The sequence below is a fragment of the Sesamum indicum genome, linkage group LG8 (genome assembly GCF_026168435.1).
Source record: "Sesamum indicum cultivar Baizhima isolate 11 linkage group LG8, ASM2616843v1, whole genome shotgun sequence".
Classification (NCBI taxonomy): Eukaryota; Viridiplantae; Streptophyta; class Magnoliopsida; order Lamiales; family Pedaliaceae; genus Sesamum; species Sesamum indicum.
The window spans coordinates 4,846,816-4,872,447 of NC_142664.1; the positions used below are offsets into that span (position 1 = coordinate 4,846,816).

Consider the following 25,632-nt stretch of genomic DNA (forward strand, 5'->3'; position numbering starts at 1 on the left):
AGTATTCCCGTTAGGTAGAAAAGTTTTAAACATTTTTACTAAGTAGAATTGATAGTAAATATCTTTAATATCAATAGTTTCACAAGTTAATAATTATTTTTTAGTAGTACTTATTGATTACATTTGACATATATTATATATTAAATAATATATAATACATATAAAACAATTAAGTTTTAGAAAAACAAATAAATCTCATTTGCTTTGGTGTGGAATGGATTTGTTTATATTAAATAAATAGATTATGAATTTAGTACATGCACTACATCTGTGTGTTGAAATGATTTTATTGGCGTTTATATTCGTGGTGAAAATATTTACTTGATAAATCGAACAATAAACACTTTGCATTACGCATGCAGTAATGATATATTGTCCAAATTTTTTAAAATTTCTCAAATATTTTGTTCAAGTAGAGAATGATGCATTGGGTCCAAAATATTTAAATAATTAAAGATGAGTGAATAAGTATTGATTAGTTAAAACTATAACATAGGGAATATTTTTACTCGTACCATATAAAGCTGTCAATTTCTAGGGAATTGTTCAAATTCGAAAACACATCAGCACGACATATAAGAAATGAATGTGTTTGACAATAACAAAATGCTTGAGTAGTTGTTCCATTTTTACTAATTAAATCAACATTTGACTTAGAATTTTCATATTCGGCCATTGTATTTCTAAGGACCGTCACGCCGCCGTGGTGAGAGTCTCTATAGTCGACGTGAGCGCGCTGTGCACAGTCTCCCTCACTGTACGTCTGGGCACCTCGATCAGACTGCACGCCAAACCGACGAATGTAATCAGTCCACGATACAATCTCCCCCACTTTCGATCCCATATCAAGACTGTGTCGTGCGGCTAATGAGTTATTATGTGCCAGCGGTGGGCCAACATCGCCACACGCTATATGTTCCACTGCATCCCAACTGGCAATGTGTGTACGCATCTGCGTCGATGGGGCGGTAGAATTCGATATGGCAATGGGTGCATCCTCGCCTCCTCTTACCGGACTACGCACGGTGTTACTACTCTCGCTTCTCGGTGCATCATCCTGGGCCTCAGCAGGAACACCCAGCAACATCATAAAGCCCCAAACCTCTAGCATGCTCAGATAATGTGGCTCTTGGTACTGATAGTACCGTCTAGTCAATAAGAAATGCTGCAAAAGGGTCCAATGAAATATTTTATTGCATTGCAAATTAATGTTTGTAATTTGAAATGGCAATTGTTAAATGGATGTCATCAAATTGGAAATAACATGATGTACCCGTGATGCGCATGGTCGTAGCTCAGAAGGAAACACCATAACAAATATTTCAATATCATAATAAATTTTTGGTATCTGAGTGATGCCGTGAAATTGGAGAAATCGACTTTTAAACTCATAGAATTTATCACGGGCTTGATCTCGTGTAGGGATATCCAAAATGTCTTCGTAATGCACATGCCCATGACCCATCTGTGCCTCTACACGTGCATCGTCTCTCATGGGTGTTCGGGTGCTGTCGTCCAGTATCATCCACATGAAGCGCTACTAAATATTTAAAGTCCAGTGGAAAATCCAACACTCTCCAGATATCTGAAATATGCCATGTATACACAGAATAATGGTTGGAAAATATTAATGTGCAACATCGTATCACATGGTATTCCTTGCAAATGTACAAAATGCCAATTTTGCTTGGATTAATGCATCACCAATTTTATATAATGTCAACAAAAAAACACACATCATCGTGCTCTTGATTACTACTAAATGATCCTATAACGTTAGAAGCTGAGGCAAAGTGAGAATCGGCAAAAGGTTTTAATAGTTTAGATATCAATCAACAATTGTTCCATCTTTCTTTTCCTAATTCGGATGGTGGGCTGCCCACATTTGCAGCGCTATGCTATCTCGGAGGGCGCATTGAGCTTCTAACTCAGAAGTGGTTAGATGTCTCCTATGATAAAATGAATCCATGTCAGGACGATTGTCTTCATCCGGTTCATTGAATATGATGTCATCGTTGATGTATCTACGGATGAAGTTATGAAATATGCAACATGCAATTACTATATCGACCTAGTGGTTTTGAGGGTACCTCGGCATCCCCCACTGTAGTATTGGAAAATATTTCTTCAATACACCGAAAACATCGTTCAATGACATTTCGCAACCTTGAATGTGCATGGTTAAACATGTCCTATGGGGTCTGATATCGACGACCTTGTCCCCTCCACTCAGGTAGGTGATATCTTGTTCCTCGATAAGGCACTAGGAAATATTGGTAGTTTACGAAACCCGCGTCTACCAAATAATATTTACCTGCATTGTAAGAAGACATTGTCATAAGGAGAACCGCCAGTACCACGTATTTTCTTTTTAAGCATGACATTCGATGGAATGTAGCAAATATATTTCATCATCTCACTGATGAGCAGAAATGAAAAATTTCGGTCTTGTGATACTGCATAGTCCAGGATCCGGGCATCGGCAGCACTTCCTTCCCACCCAGCATAGACATAGGTAAATTAATATTGAAATCACATATTGCTAGTGCGTTCTGTGCTAGGTGGCCTTTCCGCGACTGATATCGGTTTTGATCAACTCGAGGGACCTAAACAGGTAACAACATCCCATCCATCGCTCTGACACAATCCTATATCGAATGCACAATGTATAGTATAGTTACATGCATGAAATAGTATGCATCTGATTAGCTTGCATTAATTACGCATGAACAATAATGTGAAAAATGCAAGTATGTATCTTGAAGTATGGGTAGAAATCGAGATTACTTGCCACTCTCGGATGTGTATTTATAAAATCCGGATGAGTTATTAGTTTATGCACCATTGCGAATAAGGCAGAAATCACTCGATGGAATCTACGATGAATGGTCTCTAGTGAATATTGAAAGCGGTCCATATTGTCGCGGTGTCTTTTATGCATGCTGACCGTCTGCATGGAGAGTGCAACCTCCTCGATTGAGGTAACCCTGGACATCTAACCATGCTGCAGTAACCCTCTAAAAGTTAATGCATCAATCAAAGCATAGAAGCATGGCTTGGTCATGCAAATGTCGTCAAAAAAACGTCCTTGGTGTGGGGTTGTCAGTATCTCGGCAACCCACCCCGCTCCCTGTAGTGCAGATGTGTTACGTGGCACGTTTTTCCTAAATAACTCTGGTACATATTAAAATCTCTAAATGCGTAAAACTCCTCTGGAACATCAGATTTTGTTACTTCCTGGAGTCCTTGGCATCATTAGGCTGTCGCTTGCGAAGCTCGACTCTAAACCTCCATCAACATCTGAGCTTGCCATATATCCGGTCGTAGCTGTATTGCTAAATAGAAACATGCAAAAGTAGCAGGTAAGTTATATATAGTATACGTCCGGCGGCTAAGGACATGCAAATTCTTAACACCATGGGTACTTGGTATGATTGCATCTAAGTAAACCATACATGCACAAATGTACATAAATTACCCAGTTTTTGATAATATTTTAACCACCGGGCATTACATTCACTTGTCCAATTAATACAACTAGCGGAGTTTGTTCTTGTCATTAAGACTTAAGAAGATCGTGTGCATGTTGTGACTGTAAAAGCGCTCTAACGAGGTGGTGAATACGATGTCCAACAGATTCTTAAACTTTGCCAACTCATCTACGCACTGCTAAATCGATTCAGTAGTTTTGGGCCCAGTGCGGTCAATCTTCCCTTGAAGTGATTCATTCAACCTATCCATTGTCTCACACTTCTTAGCTTACAACTTGTCGGAACCGACGACCGCTTCTAGATGGACCAGTGGACACCTGCGCTAATCCCGGTGAAGAAAAGTATTCTGCCCCGGACGTCATGGGCTGTGATTAAGAGAATATTGTATCTTCATACTCGTCTCGTGATCGATGGCTGCCCGATTGAGTGCCATCCATCTGTTCATCATCTATGTTGTTGGTGTTATGGATTGTTCGGCGTTGTTGGGATGACGAACGAGCAAGCCACTAGATACAGTGTTCCGTGAGAATATTTTGAGTGCATAGGTCAAATCGTTGAAGCCCATGCTGAATAATTTTTATATAGTTCGGATTTTCCTGCAATCATTCACATTGCCAGGATATATTATTAGTTTGTGAAAGAGTATGTTCGTTGCATTCAAGAGAGCCTTCGTGCAAAATAGATGGTTAAGCGAAGACAGAATGAGAGCACGATCAGATATTTACCCGGTACAACTCCTCTAAACGTCTTACCTTATTTGTTATGGCATTCCTTTCTGGGTCCTACCCCCACCCGGTTCCCCTACTCAGAATGTCGTTCAACAGACGCCAAGCACGACGCAGTTTGTTAAGTTTGCCTTTTAGTTGTACCGTTTTAAAAAGACAATCTTGACTCCTAGCTAAATTCATTCTCTCAGTTGTACGAGCCCACACCGACAGTGGAAATGTGGAGGATCGGTGTCGGTGTGTGATGAACTCCTCGTGCATTAACTTAATGGAAATGCATTCCATTTCCGAGTTTCATACAACTTTATCATACCGAGATGACTGGAAAGAACCAGCGTCGTTTGGGTGTTGCATCTTTGTCAGTTGGCTTATATTCAAAGTGTCGTAAAAAATAAGCACGATAATTTATATATACACAATGAAAAATTTTATGATTTACAATTTCACAATCTTTGAAATTCTACGTTTGGATTTTCTAAGTTATATCACTATATCAATTAATTACTACAAACCTGAAAGTAGAAGCGTGATTGAGGCACGGCCACATTTTTTGTATTTCTATAATGGGTATTTTTTTAATTTATTTCTTTTAGTAAATTCCTTGGAAGAATGGCGAATTATGTTATATTATTTAAAATAAACACCAACTAATATGACTACAAGAAAATAGGGTATCAGAGACGAAACTTTAGAGACGGCCTTAAATCTGTCTTTGATAAAGACGGATTTAGAGACCGAATTGTTTTTATGATAAATTATTAATAATTTTTATTTTAGAGACGGATTTATAATTTTGCTAAAATATGTTATTCTCCGTCTCTGATACTGTTAAATGATTGCTTAAAAATCGAGATGGCTGACACTTAATTTTTTTTGGTTATTTCTGTCTATTTTGCCATGGAAATTTTTGTCTCTGATGTCGTAAATAGGAATTTTTTTTATTTATGAAAATAAGTTGAAAAAATTTATATGACATGATAATATATATATATATCTGTAAAGTATAATGTATAAAAATTTTAATTTTAATTAATTACAATAAAATTAAAAATAAACTTTTTATTAATTTTTTTATTTTAATAAAAAACACTCAATCCTCATGTTTTCTCTCACAAGCGACCACCCCTCTCTTCTTCTCCCTTGACTTTACGTTTTCTCTCTTTCCAACTCCTTCTTTCTCTCACCAGCTACCATTATGAGTGTTCGTAACTCGATTAAACTGGCCGAATCGAACTAGATCAAAAATTTGGTTCAAACTAAAAATCAAATTGAAAATTTTGATTTAATTTTACTATTTTTTAAATTTAATTTTTGGATTGTTTTTTTTTACAGACTCTGTGAACCGAACCGAATTAGAAAACCGAATTAAATATGTATATATTTTAATTTTATTAATTATATATATTCTGTATTCTATATTATTATATTATATATTATATGTTATATATTATATTATATATTCATATTTAAATTATATAAATAACTAATATATTTAATATTTATTTACTTTATATAAAATAAATTGCATCAATAAATATATATATATATATATAACGAAAAGAACCGTTGACTAGTTGACTCATTAAATTAACTTTGACAACCTCTCTCTCTCCTCTAACTCTCACTTGAGCCCTATCTCTCCTCTAACTCTCTTTCTCGTGGCAGGAAGAAGAAAGCAGGTTTGCTCGATCGCAGACGGCTCCGGCTCCGGCTCCGGCTCCATCGGCACAACTTCTATCCGACGACATTAACAGGTAATTTTTGTTCTTTGTAATTTTTTTTACAGTTTGTAGGAGAAATTTTAATTGCTTTCAAGGTGTTTGTTAAAATGCCCCATTGAACACCCCAATGTTCTTCTCGCCTAAATATATATTTTTTTTGCTGAAATATGTTGAAAATTGAAAGACTTGGCTGATTGACATGCGAAGCTTTTGTAATTTGTTAAGTTGTTGTCGGTTTTCTCAATTTGTATGAAATCTTATACTTAAATCAACTACTATGCATTTTGTATATGGGGGAAGAATGTGGACGATTCTTCAGCTTTGTTTAGCATGATTTGACTGCAAAATGATAAATTGAAAATAACCTAAGATGATTCACCAATTTTGTATAGTTGATGGAGATGTCTAATGAGTATTCTTAAATTATGTAGTGTTATAGTACTTGTTTTGTTGTTAATCATAATTATGAATAGAGGATTTTATATAAAACTGATTAATTGGAGTGGAAAAGATTGGGTTGCAAAATTGTTGGCCGGTTAACAATAGAGAATATTATTTGAATTTTAGGACCAAGAAATTCTACTCATCAAAGAATGATTGGAGTTTGAAATGCGTAAAGTCTGTGTTTGGCGTCTTGTGCAGCACCATCACCATCAATATCAAAGCACTTACACTCACTGTATTTCTTCCTGTGGAAAAATTTGAAAAAAGAAATTGTAACTTTATGTAGGATGATAATAAGTCTTAGTGAAGGTAATGGAAGAATTAGTTATATTTTTCATAGAATTTTATATACACTAAAATTAGTACAACAAAAAGGTAACAACAAAAGATGGGTGAGTTGCTGTTGATTTTTTTATCTAGGTTGGAGATTTAGGTTGCTTACCAAGTAATTTAGATTGCTGTTTAGAACTTGGAAAGAGGCACAACCAAGTGTCATTAAGGCTCAAAAATGGGTTAAGCGACCATTAGGTCCATTACATGATGAAAGTTATCCGAATTTACAAAGTTGGTAATAAGATACCAATATTGAATGATTACATATATATATTGCCCCTCCAAGAATCTTGTAACTCTCTGGCATAGGTCTACGTTCAATTGAGAAGTTGTTAAATTTGTTTGGTATTTTATTAAGTGACTTGAGTTACCATTACGTCAAATTTGATTAAATATTAGTTTCTCTTTTCTTATATCAGTAGATCAAAAACTTTGGTCTTCAAAATAATGGCTAATTCATCTAGCCTCCTTTCTCTATCAAGTATATCTAAAATCGCTAAAAATTGCAGAATAATGAATATTGACCGTAGTTGGATGTGGAGGCGCTTGGATGATGATGGGTTTCTTTTAGATGAATCCGTAACAAGGGTTTATCAGGAGTTCTTGAACTTTGCCTTTGATAACCCACGATTTCTGAATAATGGACAAATCAAATGTCCATGCTCTAAATGAGGCAACATGAGATTTTTGAATCGGAGTGATGTGCATTTACACATAGTAAAAAATGAATTTACTCAAGGTTATAACATCTGGTACGCACATGGTGAATCCTCGAACACAAGAGATGATGTGGGGGGCTCTTCAACGGCTCCTCAGGTAGAAACTTCTCGTTATAGAACAATGGTGATGGATGCAATAGGCTTTGAGTTCAGCTCAAACTTCATGTGTGATGAACAACAACCTAATCCAGAAGCACAAAATTTTTTTAACTTATTAAAAGATGCTGACGAACTATTATGGGATGGCTGAAAAAATCACACAAAACTCTCTGTTGTGGCCCAACTATTAAGTATTAAATCAGAATACAATTTACCTGAAGCTTGCTATGATCGACTTGTGTCAATAATCTAAAGCATCTTGCCTGAAAATGAAAAGGTGCCAGATAACTTCTACACATCCAAAAAAACCTAGGTACGCTTGGTCTAGGTTACGAAAAAATTGATTTTTGTGTAAACAATTGCATATTGTATTACAAAGAGACCAAGGGATTTCAAGAATGCCCTATATGTTATCATCCTCGATATAAGCCAATCAAGGCAGGATCACGGAAAAAAGTACCTTTCAAAGTGTTGCGTTATTTACCTTTGATACTTAGGCTCAAAAAGCTATATGCATCTAACTACACCTGTGAGCACATGACATGGCATGCAAATAATCATTGCAGCCAGGAAAGTATGGCACATCCATCTCATGATAGGCATGGAAACATTTCGATCGCACTCATCCATCATTTGCCTCAGATGCACGTAATGTGCGGCTTGGGTTATCTACAGATGGTTTCAGTCCATTTGGGAATTCTAGTACTCCTTACAGTTGTTTGCCTGTTATTATTATTGTATATAATCTTGATATATTTTATGCCCATTAATAGATGAGCTGAAAATATTTTGGACAATTGGGGTGCAAGCTTATAACGTGTGCAAAAAACAAAATTTCAACATGAGAGCTGCTCTTTTATGGACGACCAGTGATTTCCTTGCAAATGCGATGGTATCTAGATAGAGCACTCATGGGTTGTTGGCATGTCCTTATTGTATGGAAAGGACAAAATCTTTCAAACTTCGTTATGGAAGGAAGGCGTGTTGGTTTGATTGTCATCATCAATTTTTGCCTCCTGACCATCCTTATAGAAGACAAGCCTATAAGTTTCGAAAGGAAAAATGTGAAAATGATTCTCCACCTATGCGCTTAACTGGAGAAGACATGTGACAAAGGGTGGATGAGCTTCCTGAACACCATCTTTGAAAAACCACCAGGTGGTACACACTCAATCAATGGATTTGGTAGGACACATAATTGGATTAAAAGGAGCATATTTTGAGAGTTACCATATTAACACACAAATCTTATCCAACATAATCTGGATGTCATGCATATCGAAAAAAATATTTTTGATAATATCTTTAACACCATTATGGATGTTAAAGATAAAGCAAAAGATAATGTCAAATCTCAAAAAGATTTGGAGTTGTATTGTAGTCGTACTGAGATGCATTTGTTTGAAGGTGCAAGTGGAAAAATCTACAAACACATGGCACCATATACTTTAAGTAAAGCACAGAAGAAAGAATTGTGCTCTTGGGTAAAATCATTAAAGTTACCTGATGGGTATTCCTCAAACATTGCTCGTTGTGTGAATGAAGAAGAATGCAAATTTTATGGAATGAAGAGGCATGACTGTCATGTGTTCATGCAAAAATTACTCCCAATTGTATTTAGAGATCTAATACCGAAACCTATTTGGGAAGCACTGACTGAACTTAGCAGTTTCTTTAAGGATCTATATGCAACTATATTGTGTGTGGAGCACATGCAAAAACTTGAGAAGAACATTGTTGAGATATTGTGTAAGCTTGAGAAAATTTTCCCCCAGGCTTCTTTGATTCTATAGAACATCTACCAGTTCACTTTGCGTATGAAGGTTAGGTTGGTGGGCCTGTACAGTATCGATGGATGTATCCATTTGAGAGATAATTTTTTTAAGCTCAATTATCTTATATAACTAGAAAATATAAGTTATCTTATGTAAATTAAAGTTTAACAAATTTTAGGTTTCTATATTATTTGAAGAAAAAGGTTGGTAATCGTGCTCGACTTGAAGCATGAATTGTTGAGGTGTATATGATTGAAGAAGTCTCAACATTTTGCTCTTCATATTTTGAACTACATGTAAAATCCAGATTAAATGAGGTTCCACGAAATGATGATGGAGGAATGGTAGATTATTGTGAAAGTCTATTTTCTACACATCCTGGACGACCACTTGATTTTAGAATTGCAGTTAGATATCTCGATGATGATGAGATGAAGGCTGCACATAGATATGTCTTGATGAATTATGAGAAGATCGATCCATTCCTGCAGTGAGTGATCTAACTCGTGCATTATGTCCTCACAAATGTTTCGATTGACTTGTGTCTATATTTAACATATGATCATCACAACTTTTGTAGGAAATTTGTGAAGAAAATAGAAAACAATTTCCAAGAATAACTGACATAGATCTTGAAACATTGTGGGACACAGATTTTTCTCGGCTGCTACTTGCTCATGTAAGTAATAGATTACTTTCTAACAATGTATATATTAGCAAATTCAAAATTATGTTATCTTATAAATTATTATTTTTTTCTTAGATTCGAGATACCCGTGACGAAGTTGACGACCTCATAAGAAAGTTGGCTGATGGCCCTAGTCGACGTGTTTTTTGCTATAAAGGGTACTTTTGTGAATGGATTCAAATTCCAAATCTTGGAGTACGGGCATTCTAAAGCAACATTAAATTATGGTGTATGTATTTTCGGGAGTACCTACAATGAATATGAAGTGGATTATTATGGAAATTTGGAAGAAGTTATAGAATTGGAGTATTACGGGATAAGACGTGGGGTTGTCTTGTTTATGACATTGGTACGACACTTCTGATAAAGGGCTTAAGTGACACACATCGGGTCTTGTGGAAATTAACCATAAATTGAAATTAAAATTAAATGACCTTTTAAATTGGCTTCCCAAGCACAACAAGTCTACTTCATAAACTTTCTGAGCACCAAAAGAGAGAGGCATGATTGGTTGACAGTATGCAAAGTAAAGGCTACCGGTAAATTTTACTTCCCATTAGTTGAAGGATAAGACGAGAATATTGAGCAAAGAGTCGATATTGCTTTTCAAGAGGATGAGGCATCTGATCCACACCAAATTTTGATTGAAACTGATCGAGATGAGATCAATATTGTTTCGAATGGTGTGGTAGAAGAAGTAGATGCAAATGAACTTGAGGGACTTCAACATGGTGTAAATTTCAATGAAGTCAAAATAGAAGATGAAAATCATTGGGAAGGAGAAGAATTCGAACCAGAAGATGATGAACAAGAAGAAGAATACGATTCAAATGAAAGTGACAAGGATATGGACACTGTTTGTGTAATTTTATTTATTTAATTATATTGCTTTATATGCATTTCATATCAGGATTGTTCATCATAGTAATCTCAATGTTAGAACTTAATAGTTTTTTGCTTCTCTTTGACACGGGATGGTGACTAGATGACGAGTCGGCGGACGTGGGCGATGGCGGGGTAGAAGTTTGCAAATTCGAGATGAGAACGAGGAGTTAGTGGGAGATCACTTATCACAACTTGAAGATAATCCAAGTTCTAATCCTAGTGAAGAGGTGCGTGGACAAAGTATCTCATCTCGTATTCTTCCAAGAGGTTCGAACAATGAAACGCAAGTAAGACAATTTTTTACTTTTGTTTTTTTTATATTATTTATTATGCATTAGCGAATTTTTTTTTTTTTTTTTGTTATAGGTTGGTCAAACAATACCTTCAACATCTGAAAATGAACAAAATAAAGGACAAAGTGAAGGTATTGTATCACATGGACGTCAACGGGGACCCAATAATGGAGCTCAGATCCCAGATTATCCAAGTAAAAGGACAAAAGTGACAGTGGTGAACAATCAATAATTTCAGAGCTTCAAAAATTGAGCTTAATATATTCATAAATAATGTTAGCTCTATTTCTTAATTTTATATAATTTTTTTATTTATTCTGTCAAAATAGATTTATTGAAAGTGGTGTTACATGAAACCTCACAAATGATATTAAAGGCATTTTCACTGAGGCATGGCCAAGATGACACGCAGTGTCAAAAGCATCTAAAGATTTGTTGTGGGAGAACTTCAAGGTAATAAATACTATTTATATTTAATCCAATTTATTCATTGCAAAATTATATAGACATATTTTTGTAATTATTTAATGTGATTTACTGTTTTGAAATGTGATAGTTGAGGTATTGGTGGGATAATCTAACCGACGAGGAATGAGGAAGATGTGGAATGAAAATGCAAGTGGTCGATTCAAAGAGATGATGTACAAAGCTAAGCAAAAGGCACTGAATGATGCTCACAAACAGTTAGGTAGAGAACCATAGATGAGTGATATGATTTATAGAGGTCCTTATTGGTTGAATCAATTATGGAATGAGCTAGTTCAGAAGTATTAGGCCTCAGAAGATTATTTAGGAAAATGACTGCCTGAAAAAATCGTTTGACTGAAAAAGATGGTTCGATAACAAAACACACTGGTGGTTCTATTCCTATAGGGGCACATAGGCAAAAAATGGTAAGCTTTAAGTATAAAGTTTTTAGATATCTTTTATGCATTTTTTTGACATGTGAATTAATATTGTTTTGTAAACTATAGGAAAAATAACTTGGTAGAGAAGTGACTGATCTTGAGTTATTTCAAAGATGCCATAGAAAGAACAAAGGAATTGGGGAACTCATCGACAACAAATCCAAAAGAAATAGTGTAAGCATAATTTGTCATTGAATTTAAATATTGGTTAGTATATATGTCGAGAAATTTTGTTAGACTTTTATTACATAAATGTTCCTTTGTATCTAATGTACTTGCACAGGAAAGATACCTTGCAAAAACGGGTTGTGTTGATGTTTCTTCACAGTCTTCATTCGATATCTCAACTTGGTATGATATCATTGGAGGTCCTTCTAAAGGACGCTTATATGGATTTGGATGTAGCTCCTCATCTACAAGTTCAAGTTCAGTCAGTTCTACTCTTAAAGCTTCTGACAAGAAGATTAATGAGTTAACAAAAGTTGTGGAGGACATGCGCTCTAAAGCTACAAAGATGGAAGAAGAATTTTCAAGACGAGAAGAAGAAAATAGAAAATTTCTTGAGATTGCTCTTGAAGAAGCTCAAAAAGGGAGGAAGATGCTCGGAAGAGGGAGCAGACCTATAAGAATTAGTTCGAAAATTAATTCAAGATTTGGAATACACAAACCATCAATTTGCTGGTGGGTCTGAACAGCAGGAGCAACAACATATGATCATTAGTTTATTTTTTTTATTGGTTGTTTATGACTTAGTTTATGTTGATTTGGGTTGTACTTTGACTTACGTTTGTTGACTTGGGAGTGCAGGCATTGATATTATTTGGTAGTAATTGGATGATACAATGACATCAATTGTATTAGTGTTGGTTGTATTATGAATATCTTTTTTGTTAATATTTATTGTTCTTGGTTTGAAAAATTCAGATTTTGGTATTGATTGAATGTCTTTGATGGTACCTTGCGTTAAAGTTCCCCTGCCACCCTTGTAAATCGAGTGATAATGGTACAAGCATTAAAAATAACAAGAAGAAACAGCATCAAGGTGGTCCAGAAACAGACCCTGTTTAAGTAAAAGAAATCTTGTGTACATATTAAACAGATCAAAAAGGCCACCTGACTTTCTAACTAATCAAGTTGAGTTTTGCTTACCACCCGACCCATGCTAAATACAGTTCTTTTCCTATCCTGCTCTTAGCAAAATCATACAAGTAGTGGTGCATTATAATGGTTGGTTCTGCAACTCCTAGAATCAACAACAGCCGCCCGTTGAAAACCGCTTGGATGACCCCACAAATAGCGATAGAAGCAAGTGTCCCAATAGGGGTTAAGGTCCCCTCTATCATGAAAATTTTCAAAAACATCAATAACAGTATATTCTGTTGGTAAGATCAAATTACTTGGGAATACATACTTCTCTAGTAAGTTCATCGTTTGCGAAACATCAAAGGTAGAGATGAATGTAATGGATTTGTAGTTTAAGAGTGACTTGTATCCCGACTCAATTGCTCCCCAAAGGTGATTATAGAAACAATAGAAGCAAAGAAAATGTATGTTATTGGAGCCAAAATACTGAAATGGTGAATGAAGACAAAGGCAAACATTATTGAACTGCTCAAGTTCACCTCATAAATGCTATTTACAATATATATATATATATATATATATATGCTTTCCTGGAAAAAGAACATAAAGGCAGCACCTTGTATCAAGCTAGTCACTTTTGTAGCATGCCAGCCTGCCTTTAAAATCTTTAGTAACTCCCGCTAATGGAGCATTCGGTTTGTCGACAGAATCAGCGATGAATTACCCTAAAATTTTGTTCTTGTTTGTCGACAGAATCAGCGACGGAACTGTTCGATTAGAGACGGAATAATTCTGTCGCTAATATTTAGCCACCGGGTTTTCAGCCATGGACTGCGACGATGGATTTTCCCGTCGCTAATTTATTTTAGAGGTGGAAATCATGGTTTCAGAGACGGAAATTGCCGTTTCCGATACCCTGTTTTCTTGTAATGATATATTTCTACCTCTCTCCTACATGTCATATGAGGTGGACAAGTTAACTAGATTAAATTTTTATGAATTATTGCTAATGCCTTTATGTAAAAATTAACAAAAAACAGAGTACTAGTGATTAAAAATAGAAACGACAAATATCTAACCCCATTAAAAAGAGCAAAAATTATTTTGGTACTTGAGATTTAGCATTACTGTTAAATTGATACATAAATTTTTGTAATATGATCCAATTGAGCACCGATGTTTTCATACATATAAAATTGATACATGAATTTTTGCAAGTGTTTGGATTGATACTTGAGTTTCTCCATAATTATCAAATAGATAACTAGTTCTATCTTAAAATATATTTGTAAAGACAATTATGTCATTTAATCTAAAATTAGTTTCTCTTTTTTTTTTCATTAGAAAAGCATATCGTAATTTTTAGCCATCTTTTCGGATTTAATTTGTCTCCATTTACGTATTTTTTTGAAACTTCTTGTGGAGTTCAGATCGGGAATTGGATTTGGCTTTATGATTGTTGTGTGACTGGTGGATGCTTATAGTACAAGCTGATAATTTATGAGTTGAAGGTTGCGACTTTTAATGGCAATCACGAGAGTTTAACATCTGTAGCATTTTTACTTGGTTTTGTATCGAACTTGGTGAGCCTTTTCTATTGATCGAATCAATGGTTGTTTGTTGATAATATTTCACTAGTAGTTGAATATTCAGTGGGATCTGAATGAACGCGGATATGTTGTTGTCATTATTGTATATAATAATGTATGCTAATGTATGAAATAGAATAAATAAAATAATAAAAATGTATAGGTGCAAGTGTTCAAGATACATGTGTATATGTGATTACTTTAACAATAGCAAATTTGTATGTTAATGCTTATTACAGTGCAATCTATAGCTCTATCCAATTCAAATGAAGCATAATATGAAAATCTTGCTCAGAATGATACTAAGATTACTTATGTGAATTAGTTCATATCGACAATATAATTTCTCAACTTGATCCATGAACCAAATGCTATCTCACTTGATGTTAACCACAATGCACAAGGTGTTTGTTTCTGCATATGGAGCCTTAGCCCGTGATCACTTTTAGGTTTTCTGTCAAAAGCAGAAAGTTCCTTGTGACTTTTTTCAATCTATTTTGCTTCTAGTATGGGAAACATGGGATATTGTTCTAGCTTAAATCGCTGTTTGACAAATATCTATTTCCAGAAGTTCCCCATTTGGTGTCTATATTCAACAAACTAAAAGTTCTCAACTAAAGAGATAATATGCATGAATCCCCTTCTAGTTTCAACATTTGGGTTAGGTAGGATATAGTATACTGCAAGTGATCAAGCCAAAAATCTAAAAATACGATGTTAGTACCATGAAATAGTATATGAAACTAAACAACATAAAATTAGACTTATTGAAATAAAAAAAAAACAAGAGTGTAAGAACCCAGCTAGACTTCAAACATTACGTTAAAAGGATTAACAGGTACTTTTTTCAGTCAATGTAGGAAGATGATGGTTCAAAAGTAGAACAACACAGATGGAAAGTGGAATGCAAGCTACCGTTCCCCAACTGCAACACTATATTCGTATACGTACAACAAATACATACAAAGTTCTGAATTACAACCCCTTCCCAATACTCAATAACCAATTCTAGTGTTTGAACTTTGAAGTTTAGATGAAGTATTTTTTATAGCGCACTATATGAATGCTCTATATATAGGCAATATGTGACATCTATGTTATAGTTTGAAATGTATAAAACGTATCACTATGAGGTATGTGAATCTCAATCACAGACAACAGACAAAAAAGGTTAAAAACTCAACACTGCCACACTGACTAGCATCAGTAAAAATAATGCAACCACTGTCAATGCAATGTTAAATAAAAAAAATAGTAACTGTAGATATTGCAGTGTATAGTCACTGCATTTTATATACATTTCAACACTCATCTGCAAGAAATCCTCAATTATTGTCCTATCTACAGTGCGACAAAATAGTATCCCTACAGTGCGTCAACACAGTATAATAGAACACACCAAAATCAATTTCTGAAAATATATAAAAAAAATTGCAACACATAAATTAGTGCTAATTTTTCTCAATCACTGTTGTATTGTTGAGAAATATGTCGAAATCCATACAATTACTTTATAATTCAAAACAAGGTCCTAAGTTTAAAGAATGAAAAAAGTCACCATTAAAGAAAATAGTGCGGTTCACTGATTTGAAAGGGGCGCGCGTGCGACATGTCCTTAACGGTAGCTTGCGACGATTGATGATGGAGACACGGCCTTCACTCGTAAATGCAAAGCATTCTCTTCTCACGGACTCAACCTCCAAATCAATGATAGCAACCGACTGCGGCTGGCAACAGATCTGAGGCCTCGCACACGGCAACAACGACGGCGTTGACTCAGGTGGTGGCGGCGACGCGAACGGTAGAGAAGAGGGTGCGATGATTGCTGCAATTTCATAGAAGGAAAGAGAAAGCAAACAAGAAAATAAAAGGAAAAGGAAATTGGGTCAAACAAAGAATCAAAGAAGAAAGTAAGAGAAGAAAAAATGGAAAGAGAGAGGAAAGAAGAAAGAAAAGAAAAGAAGAAAAAACACTACAAGATAACAAACTTTTAGAGATGGATTTTTCCGTCTCTGAAGCCTCCATCTTTGAAGCTAATAGTATTAAATTCCATCAAAAAATCTATTGCTGAAAGCCCAATGGCTAATTCCGTCGCTGAATCTGTCACAGTATTTTTGACGGAATGTTATCCGTTTTAAAATCTGTCTGATTTAACAAACAAACTTAGAGAAACCATCTTTAAATCCGTAGTTGATCTGTCTCAAAATCTGTCGTAAAATATTATCTTATGTTGTTCTCTTTTCATCTTTATTTCTGTCTCTTTTCTGTGGCTGATTCTGTTACTGAATCCGTCTTTAATTTTGTACCTAAAGACAAAACTCCCTTTTCATTCAATCCCTAATTTTTTTTAAGCAAAGCTAAATTAAAATGAGACTAAGTACCTGGACAAAATGAAATATCACAATTATAACAAATGAAACAAGCATCAATTATTTTTGGAAAACTATACAAAAACTATGAAATCAATTAATATGCTTAAAGTGAAAGTATGAGAAATACTATCGTTGTTTACCAAGAAGAATTGCAATTCTTCATGTTCACAATTATACACCAAATACAATCATAAAAATATTTAAACATCACATCATTCAAGAGCTTACACTCTTTACTTGAACCCAAGGATAATCACTATTTAAGCTGCAATACTCTTTAATTTGCACCAAATCAGAAATTGCCTAACAATTTGCTCCAAAATCTTGTTGCTCATTGGGTCCAGATCCACCTGCAAACCGGCTATTGGTATATCCCACCTCTTGAATTAATTAGCGTACCATTTCTTCAAGTTCCACCGCCCTTATTTGTGAATCTTCTTCCCTCCTCCTTGCATCTTCTTTGCTCCTTCTCTCATCTTCTTCCCTCTTCCGCGACTCCTCAAGAGTCTGCTCTAGCATCTTTTTACACTTTGCTTCTCTTCTTAAAAGTTCTGCTTGCATTTTCATAGTTAACTCATTTTATTTTTCATCCATTACTTTCGTTAACTCATTATATCTTTCTTTAGAATCCCTAGATGTTGAAGTAACAAAAATTCTACTAAATCTTTCAAAAGATTAACTACGCCTAAATCCATATATCCATTCTTTAGATGGCCCTCCAGTTACTTCACACCATGACTGCATGTCAAATGAATGCTCAGTGGATTCGTTACTACCACCTAGTATTGAAATATAATCTTCCTTCATGTTGTGACATACAAAGAATATCATGTAATGAGAATCTAACTTATTATATTTGTGAAACAATAATGAAAAGAAAAAGACTATAAAAGGTACTTACATTAACTTTTTTTGATTTATTACCTACAAAGTCTTTAATTCCATGATTTCTTTTGTGTGTTCTATGAAACAACTCCAATTCACTTACTTCACAGCCAAGCTCTTTTTTCTAAAATCATATAAAAATAACATTATCAATATCTAGAAAATAAAATGCAATAAATAATATTTTGAAACCTCAAAATAAAGTTTACCATTCTCATCTTGTGTACTCTTTGTGGAATGGAACGACCAGTGTGCTTTGTAAAGCAACCCTCCTTCTCAGTCATGCGATTCTTCTGGGCAATTTTTCATTTTTTCTTGTAATTCTCTCCACTCCAATGCTTCTCAACTAATTCGTCCCATATATGTGTGTGCATCCGATCAGAGTTTCTACCAATCATATCTAAAGTATGAGGTTCTCTACCTAATTCTTCACTTGCATTTGCTAATGCATTTCATTTTGCTCTGTAAATCATCTCTCTAAATCTAGAACTTGCAGTCTCATTCCACACCTTTCTCATTCGTATATCCGTGAGATCATTGCATCGATACGTCATCTAATATTTTTTAAGCAATTTATCATCTTTAATCATCTTAAGCATATAACAACTGAAAATGTATTGTGATAAAAATTACGTTAAACCTCTGCCAAAGTAAACTTTTAGTTGGCTTTGGCACTTTATGTCATCTTGGCCATGCCTCTTAAAAAATGCCCTTAATATCATATGTAAGATTCCATGAAACATCAGTTTCAATAAATCTAATCAACAAAATAAAATTTAAATATTAATAAATGAAATTCCAGTAAATGATGATAATATGCAAGCTCAAATGTGATCAATCTGTACTCTAGTACACCAAATACCTTAGAATCTACATAACGACTTAAACATAGAATCTAGTTATGGACCCTCCTATTGGAATTTCAGCAAATAATTGTTGCTTTTATCAAAATATTAACTATCATCTTACTCCATTTGAATTTTAGATATTTCAATTAACCTAATTATTCACATCAATTTGCATCATTCACCTTTAACCTTTGATCATGATTTTCTGGAACCTGTGATCCTCGGTTAGGTTCTCTGAGTTGATTTTGTGAAGTGACATCATCACTTGGCTCTCCAATAATAGGGTCATTCCCCGACCTTAATGGTAACGTCTCATCAACCTATAATATTTAAGAATGAAATGTGTGAATGTCAAGGAATATAAAAATCACATAAACATGGTATGATCATACCTCTGTGTGAAGGTCAGGTGCTCTCAGCAAAGAATTTGAAGAAGTTCTTTGTTTGTCTTCCCCAACATGAGATGATTCAATTCCTAACAACTCTTCATTCACAACCAGAATGTGCAAACTTGTCCCTTGACCTCGTTCGCGACCTCTCTCCTGCCCTCATCCTCTCCCTCTCCCTTGTGCTCACTCTCTAGTCACCATCCTGTGTTAAACAAAATGAACCAGCGATTAAAATAGTTAGTAAGAGTAGAGGTAAAAAAAGCTTTTTTTAGTAATTATTATGTATGTGAAATGCAAATTTAATTAAATACATATGTATAATGGAACGTCAAAAAAAAAAAAATACACAAATAGTTCAAATGTTACACGTCTTAATCATTCTTGAAATTACAAATTATTAGAACTTCTAACTACTAGTGCATATATACTCAATCATCATTTTTCCATATCATTATCATTATCACTATCACTAAAATCATGATCCTCTTCATCTTGCTCGTCTTCTTCTGATTCAATTTCTTCAAGCTCTTCTTCTTCATCCTGTTCTTCATCTCTTATCTTAGTTGAATTGTTGTCCATGGTATATCGGAGTGCTTCAAACTCATCCGAATCTACTTCTTCTGCCTCTTCATTCGAAATAATGTTGATCCCATCAAGATCAGTTGCCACAGAGATAGGTTGTGGATTTGAAGCCTCGCCCTTCTTGAAAAGCATTTTTTACTATTAGTTCAACATTTTGACATTGACATAACTAATGGAATGTTAAATTTACCTATAAATTTTACTTTGCACACCGCCTACCAATCACGCTTTTCCCTTTTCCTGCTAGGAAAACTTGTAAAATACACTTTTTGAGCTTGGGAAGTCAATATAAAAGGATCATTTGTGTTTAATTTTAATTTATAATTAATTTTCACAAAATCGAATTTATGCCTTTTGAGTCCCTTATCTGAGGTATCATACCAATAACAATTAAACAACAGAACGCCACGCTCTCCATAATATTCCAATTCCACAATTTCTTCCAATAACTCATAGTAGTCCACTTCACATTCACTATAAGTACTTCCTAACACGCATACACCGTACTTTGTTGTTGCTTCAGATTGACCATACTCTACAGTATGGAACTTGAACCCATTGACAAAGTATCCTTTATAGCATGAAACTCGTCAACTTCGGCCATTAGCCAACTTCCTTATAACATCATCAACTTGATTTTGAGTTTCTCGGATCTATTAAAAAAGAGCATTTACATTAAACTATATGTATTTTCAAATGATAATTTTATGAAATTGTAAGCAACACATTACTTACATGAGCAAGTAACCACTGAGGAAAGTCCTGATCACGTATGATAGCAAGTTCCATATCAGTTATTGTTGGAAATTGTTGTTTCTTTTCTTCATAAAATATCCTAAATGATTTGAGATGATTATATAACTTCTATATATAGATTTATGTAATAAAATAAGATAATAATACAAGACTTAGAGAACTTGCAGCAGATATTGATCGATTTTATCATAATTCAACAATACATATCAATGTGCTGCTTTCATCTCATCATCATCAAGATATCTAACTGAAACTCGAGAACCAAGTGGCCACCCTGGATGTGTAGTAATGAATAAATTCCCACAAGGATCGACCATTCCTCCATCATCATTTCATGGAACTCGATTTAATTGAGTAGGTATATGTGGCTCGAAATATGCTGAACAAAATATTGAAACTTCTTCATTCATATATGCTTCAACAATTGAAGCCTCTATTCGAGCTCGATTTCCAATTTTTTTCTTCAAATGGCGTAGAAACCTATAATTTGTCATAATTTTTTAATTTAATATAAATAGTATTATTAATAAAATAAAAAATAATTAATTGGTGAATAACCTCTGAAATGGATACATTCATCGATATTGCATAGGTCCACCAACCTTCGCTTCATATGCAAGATGCATTGGCAAGTGCTCCATAGAGTCAAAAAACCCTGGTGGAAATATCTTTTAAAACTTGCATAATACCTCAACAATGTTCTTTTCAAGTTGCTCCATATGCTCCACATGTAACACAGTTGAACATATGTCTCTAAAAAAGATGCTAAGCTCTGTTAATGCTTCCCAAGTCGATTTTGGAAGCAGATCTCGAAATTCAATTGGAAGCAATCTTTGCATGAATACATAGCAATCATGGCTTTTCATCCCAAAAAATTTGCATTCATCCTCGTTCACACAACGAGCTATGTTCGAGGAATATTCATCAAGCAGCTTCAATGGTTTTGCCCAAGAGCACACTTCTTTCTTTTGTGTCTTACTTAAAGTATAAGATGTTTTGGGCTTGTACACTTTTCCATTTGCACCCTCAAACAAATGTATCTCGGGCCGACTACAATAGAACTCCAAATCCTTACATGTGTATCACATCTATAAGGATATCATCAAACACATTTTTTTTTTTTTTATGTGTATCACATCTAAATTGTGTCGAATGAGATTTGTGTGCCAATATGGTAACTCCCAAAATATACATCTTTCACATAATTATGTGTCTTGCCAAATCTATCAATTAGTTGTCTACCACCTGGTGATTTTCCAAAAGTTATATCAGGAAGCCCCTCCACTCTTTGACGCACATCTTCACCACTTAAGCGAATTGGTGGTAGGTCGTTCTCAATTCTTCCCTTACGAAACTTATAAGCCTGTTTTCTATAAGGATGATCAAAAGGCAAGAATTGACAATGATAGTCAAACCAAGAAGTTTTTCTACCATAATGAAGTTGGAAGGATTTGTCATATCCATACAATAAGGACAAGCCAACCACCCATGAGTGCTCCACCCAGAGAGTATCGCATGTGTTGCAAAATCACTAATGGTCCACAAAAGTGCTGCCCTCATATTGAAGTTTTGTTTCCTACACACGTCATATGTTTGAACTCCAGTTGTCCATAATATCTTCAACTCATCAATCAATGGACGTAGATATACATCAATATCTTTTCTTGAACTCTTTGGGCATGGAATAACCATGTTGAGGAACATGAATGGCTCTTGCATGCACATACATGAAGAAAGTGATAATAACCAGCCAACAAGAGTAAGGAGTACTGGAATTGCCAAATGGAGTGAAACCATCAGTGCATAATCCAAGACGCACGTTACATGCATCTAATGCAAATAACGGATGAGTACAATCAAAGTGCTTCCATGCCTCTCCATGTGTTGTATGTGCCATGCTTCCTTCTTCACATTGGCTATTTGCATGCCATGTCATATGCTCACAAGTATAACTGGATGCATATAACCTTTGGAGCCTCGGTATTGATGGCAAATAATTCAGCACCTTAAAAGATACATTCTTTTGAGCCCCTGGCTTCCTTGGCTTATATCGAGGATGACCACATACAAGACACTGTTGTTTGTCTTTGTTTTCTTTGTAATATAACATACAATTATTCACACAAGCATCAATTTTCTCGTATCCAAGATCAAGCTTTTTCAATTGCATTTTAGTCTTATACAAGTTATCTTGCAACTTCTCTCCTTCTGGCAGCATGATTTTGATGACTGACATAAGTCAATCATAGCAAGCTTCAGACATATTGACTTTGACTTAATATTTAACAATTGTGATACAGCAGAAAGTTTGATGTGATTTTTACAACCATCCCAGAATAGCTCATCGACATCTTTTACTAAGTCAAAAAACTTTTGTGCTTTTAGATTAGGTGGTTGCTCATCACACATTGGATTCTGAATAAGCCCAGGGCCCATAGCATCCATCACCATTGTTCTATAACTGGATCCTTCTTCATTAGGAACCTTTGAAGAACCACTGGCATCATTTATCCTATAACCACGACTGAACCGATTTCTTACAATGTGCAGATGCACATCACTTCGACTAAAAACTTTTCTATTGTCGAACTTAGTGCATGGACATTTTATTTGTCCATGGGAGACAAATCTTGGATTTGAAAAGGCAAAGTTCAAGAACTCTTGATCAACTCTTTCTACAAATTCATCCAAAAGATAGCCATTGTAGCGCCGCCACATCTAACTACGATCGGTGTTAATGATTTCTGCATTTAATAATAATTTTAGATAAATGGATTTGACTATATTAATAAACTTCAAATTCTTTAAAAGAAAGGATTTGATGAAGTTCAGAATGAGATAGTTATCTAATTGTTCATTGAGATTCAGAAATAAGACAAGAATTCAAGTGAAACTACAATATGCCAAGGCATAAGAAATTTACACATGCATAGACTGACTAAAGGACTTAATACATAAGTTGTAGCTTGCAACTCCCCTGCTCTAGTTTTGTAAATGTGGTGCATGAGTTATTATAACAATGTCACTAGTCCCATATAGTGAAAACTTTGAAACAGTTAGAAGCTAATTAAGCACAATAATGGTTCGAAAAATTTGCTCATGATGATGATGATATTTTGTTGCCAATGTATGTTATGTTCTAAAGTACTCTGTGAAGCAATTCAACAAAATCCTATAATTTAATGAGATATCTCTTATTCATAACTCATTAAAATCCTATAATTTACTAGGATGCTGACTGCTTACTTCTAGACAGAACCTCGGCTTCATCTTACTAGGAGTAGAAGTGCATGCTTTGAATGTCACTGGACTAGTAATCAATACTGTCGGTGGCATATGGTATTCTTCATTTGTTCAAGAAGGTGACTTTTGCTTACATGTTCTCACTGCATTTCCTCTCGTTCTTTCTGTGTGTGTTCTTTCAGCAATCGTCCAAAAACATAGAGATTCTTGAAAACTATTCAAAAAATTTAACATAAATAATCTCACTCATATCCATGTGGAACTTGAGGTGGTAATGGCTGTTGAGTTACCTTATTTACACTTCCCACTTCCCTTTTTCAGCTCATTGTCTAACAGCAGCTATTACATGGAAGTTCTGTTCATTCACAAATTTAAGGTACACTATACATGGAGTATGTACTATGTTTTAGATAAATGCTTTATTTAATTCTTCAAAAACCAAACAAATACCAAGAAAAAAAATGCAATGTACAATATCATGATATTTTTTAGATCAGGGCGCAGTCCATTCTCATATGTCAACTTATTTTTCTACAAATTTGATAAATTTGATGGCTCTCTATTTGCAGGCATTCGTTGATTACTGGAAAATATACTTCATCAGAAGTATTGGAATGAGGTCTTGACTATTCATAATGAAAAATAATGTAATGTAGTAGATTTTTTGTTCTTCTCACTATGTAAAGTTGTGATAAAATGACATGGGATACTGCAATATTTGTGCATGATTTATTTGCAAATGCTTTGAAATCAAACTCTCAGAACTCTTACATCTCTTACTACTCTTGGTTACTGTTGTCTGTTTTTTTGTACAAAAAAAAAGAGATAATAAATGGTTTGGACAAGCGGAGGGAGAAATGATTGGTTATAAATGTTTGTCTCAGTATTGTATATCTTTCCATTTACAGGTCATCATCATCATTCCCGCTATTTCACTCCACACCATCATCTCATTGTCACTTAAATCATACATATTTTAGTCCTACTACTAAGGGACTGCTAAGCTGAACTAAAGGACATATTAGCATAGTGTATCCATGATGAGTATTCATCTCCCTCGTTCCTCCTATTCCAACTTTCTAGCTTTAACCCAAACAATATGCACAATCTCTTTCAAGCAATTTATCAAACAAGTAGCAAGCACTCAAATGTGTTCTCTAATTTTAAGTTGCTACTCAGTCATCAACTTATATGATACATACAGAAATCTATTTCAACATTAAGTTAATCAAGAAGGTAAAAAATAGGGGAAAATGAAAAATAAAGAGGAGATTTGTGAGCGATAACTAAGCAAAAGAAAAGCTAACCTTTTTGTTCGAATGGCTCTTTTCCTCCACCGGTCACCCACAAATAGCTGCACAATACACTTCGTTCAACTCCTAGGAGTATTTTATAGCACACCGGCAAGTTCTCGTCGATGGTGCATCGGTAAGTTGTTGACGGTGGCACGCAGCGAGAAAAGAAGAAGATAGCTCAGTACGTCACTTGCAATTTGGGGATTTTGAGGGTTTAATTTCATTTTTACTAACAATAATAATTTTTAACAAATAATATCTAACAAAAAAGAAAAAAGAAAACAAAATTTATTTTCAATTTTCATTTATAAACATATGAGATAAAGATGGAAATAAAGATAGAATTAAAGAGAAAAGCAAAAAAAAATATATTTTTGAATCCATCTTTAATTCCGTCTTAGATTTTGAGAATCTAAGACGAAAATATTCCATCTTAAATTTTTTTGTTTTATTATCAAGTCAACAATGGAATCAAAGATGGAATACTTTTTATATTTTTAATTTTTTCC

The 25,632-nt window shown here is 34.6% G+C and overlaps 1 long non-coding RNA gene and 2 pseudogenes across 2 annotated transcripts; 2 read left to right on the forward strand and 1 right to left on the reverse strand.

The window, feature by feature from the left end:
• Positions 1-5,826: 5,826 nt before the first annotated feature.
• On the forward strand, positions 5,827-12,932 carry LOC148787128 (uncharacterized). Its single transcript, XR_016066911.1, has 7 exons — positions 5,827-5,970; positions 10,981-11,167; positions 11,247-11,390; positions 11,503-11,626; positions 11,730-12,066; positions 12,148-12,255; positions 12,365-12,932. It is a non-coding gene; the product is annotated as an uncharacterized LOC148787128 (long non-coding RNA).
• Positions 7,071-10,884, forward strand: LOC148787129 (uncharacterized; annotated as a pseudogene).
• Positions 12,933-21,835: 8,903 nt separating the features above from the next.
• Positions 21,836-25,319, reverse strand: LOC148787130 (uncharacterized; annotated as a pseudogene). The gene is made up of 2 exons (XR_016066979.1): positions 25,136-25,319; positions 21,836-23,329 (listed from the first exon to the last, which is right to left on the reverse strand). The product of XR_016066979.1 is annotated as an uncharacterized LOC148787130 (transcript).
• Between the last annotated feature and the right edge of the window lie 313 nt (positions 25,320-25,632).